This window comes from Octopus bimaculoides, chromosome 20 (genome assembly GCF_001194135.2).
Source record: "Octopus bimaculoides isolate UCB-OBI-ISO-001 chromosome 20, ASM119413v2, whole genome shotgun sequence".
Taxonomy (NCBI): domain Eukaryota; kingdom Metazoa; phylum Mollusca; class Cephalopoda; order Octopoda; family Octopodidae; genus Octopus; species Octopus bimaculoides.
The window spans coordinates 45,066,851-45,069,027 of NC_069000.1; positions in this window are offsets into that span (position 1 = coordinate 45,066,851).

Sequence of the window (2,177 nt, forward strand, 5' to 3'; positions counted from 1 at the left end):
GTTAATTAACACCTGTCCATGTCTCAGAACGACATCCCGTCCAACCTTCTCACGTCAATGATTTAATCATTGATACTTATTCGTGCGTCATTAGAGTCGTCGTAATCGATATCCTCATCAACATTATCATCATCATACTCACATTCTCGACGTTATCGTCATCTTCCTCGTAGTCGTCCTCCTCCTCCTCCTCCTCTTCCCGTCCTTTTCTTCTTCCTGTGTTCTTTTCTTCTTTGGGTGGAAACAATTCTGCTCAATAAACACTCTCGTATCTTCCGTCTCTCTCTCATTAATCAAACACCCAACGAACTCTGTGAAAATAGGCGTGATTTACCGGTAAGCTACCAGGTGTATACCATTTCTGTGGGCGCATATGTGTGTGTGTGTTGGGGAGGGGTGGTTCGTCTTTAGCGCCGAAAATCGCTGACACCAAAACAAACCAAATAATCAATAAATTATGCAAAATCATCAGCATCCAAGTAACTGCGCCAAGATGTCTCATTCTGTCATCAAATACCTATTCTGTTACTGGATGTTCCATTTTCTACTCTTGTTAAAAACTATGAACATTGATTCAAGCAATCAATATTAAAATGCATTGAATCGTAATGACCGATAAATATTTCTCGAATTTTCTGTTAAAACACTTACATTTCTGTGTATCATTAATAACTTCCTGCTTGTGTTTTTTCTTTATCAATATTTATACACGAGGACTTTTCTTTATCTCAAAATATATTTGCAGACGATCTCTCTTCAATTTTTAATTTCAAATCAATGATTTTTCATATTTTATCTGACTTTATCTTTCTGTCATCTTCTTCATGTGATAACACATATCAAGTGTTACGTTTGTATACAATGTTCGTATCGTAACAATTTCAGGATATCTTTTTATATACAAATTCTGTGTGTTTTTCTGACCGATAACCGGTATTTTTAATTCCTATGGCCATTGTTATCGCTGCCATTTTGCTGCTGCAGCTTCTGTTGTTGTCATTGTTGCTCTCCTGGGTATTATTGTTACTGTCGTGGCTGTGGTTCTTGTAGTTATTATTTGTGTTGCTAGACCTGCTATGGTCGATGGTACAGTCCACAGCAGTTGTTGTTATTGTTGCTTCGTTGTTGTTGTTGTTGGTGCAGTAGTAGTTGTAGTATTATTGTCATTGCTGCTTTAACTGTTAGTCTCAATGCTGCCGTTGTATATTTGTATATATGCATGTGTGTATATTTGTATGCATGTTTGCATGTTTGTATTCATGTTTGTATGTATGCACGTATATTTACGTATATGCGTCTGTATGTATGTACGTATGTACGTATGTATGCATGTATGCATATGTATATTTGCATATTTCTATGTATGCTTCTGTATGTATATTTGTATGTATGCATGTGTGTATATTTGTACGCATGTACGCATGTACATATTCATGTTTGTAAGCGTTCACGTATATGTATGTATATGCAACTGTATGTATATATATATATGTACATTTATATTTATGCATGTATTCAAAAATTAGTAAAAGTAATAGAGACACAGAAGAAACTAATTCAGGAAGCTAAAATGTCATTTGGAAAAAAAAGAAAAGCGAAATAAAGTCAAAAGAAGCATTAATATCGAAATCAGAGAGAAAAAAAATGATTAAACTGGTATGGATGACCTACAGTTTTATATGGAACAGAAACATAAGCATAAAAAAAGTATTATGAAAATAGATGACAAAAAAATCTCTGAGATGTGGACATGTAGAGAATATCATAGAAGTATAATATAAGACCAATGAAGAAGAAGGAAGAACGGTAAAAAGTAAGAATATTTTATTTGAAAGAGTCAAAGAGAGAAAATTAAAATATTTTGGACATTTAAATAGGAAGAAAAAAATGGTTTACAGGGATTGTTAATGGAATGGGGTGGGGAGGAACTAAAGGAAGAGAAATGGGGAAACTAGGAATTATGTTATTGGGTTTATATCAAAAATTGGGGAGATTTTAAAATACAGTGAATGTGTAAGGACAGTACAAAGAAGAACAAGATGGCGACCTATGGCTTTCAGGCAGCTAAAAGCAGACGATACCTATCTATCTATCTATCTATCTATCTATCTATCTATCTATCTATCTATCTATCTATCTATCTATCTATCTATCTATCTATCACTATTCTGTGTGTT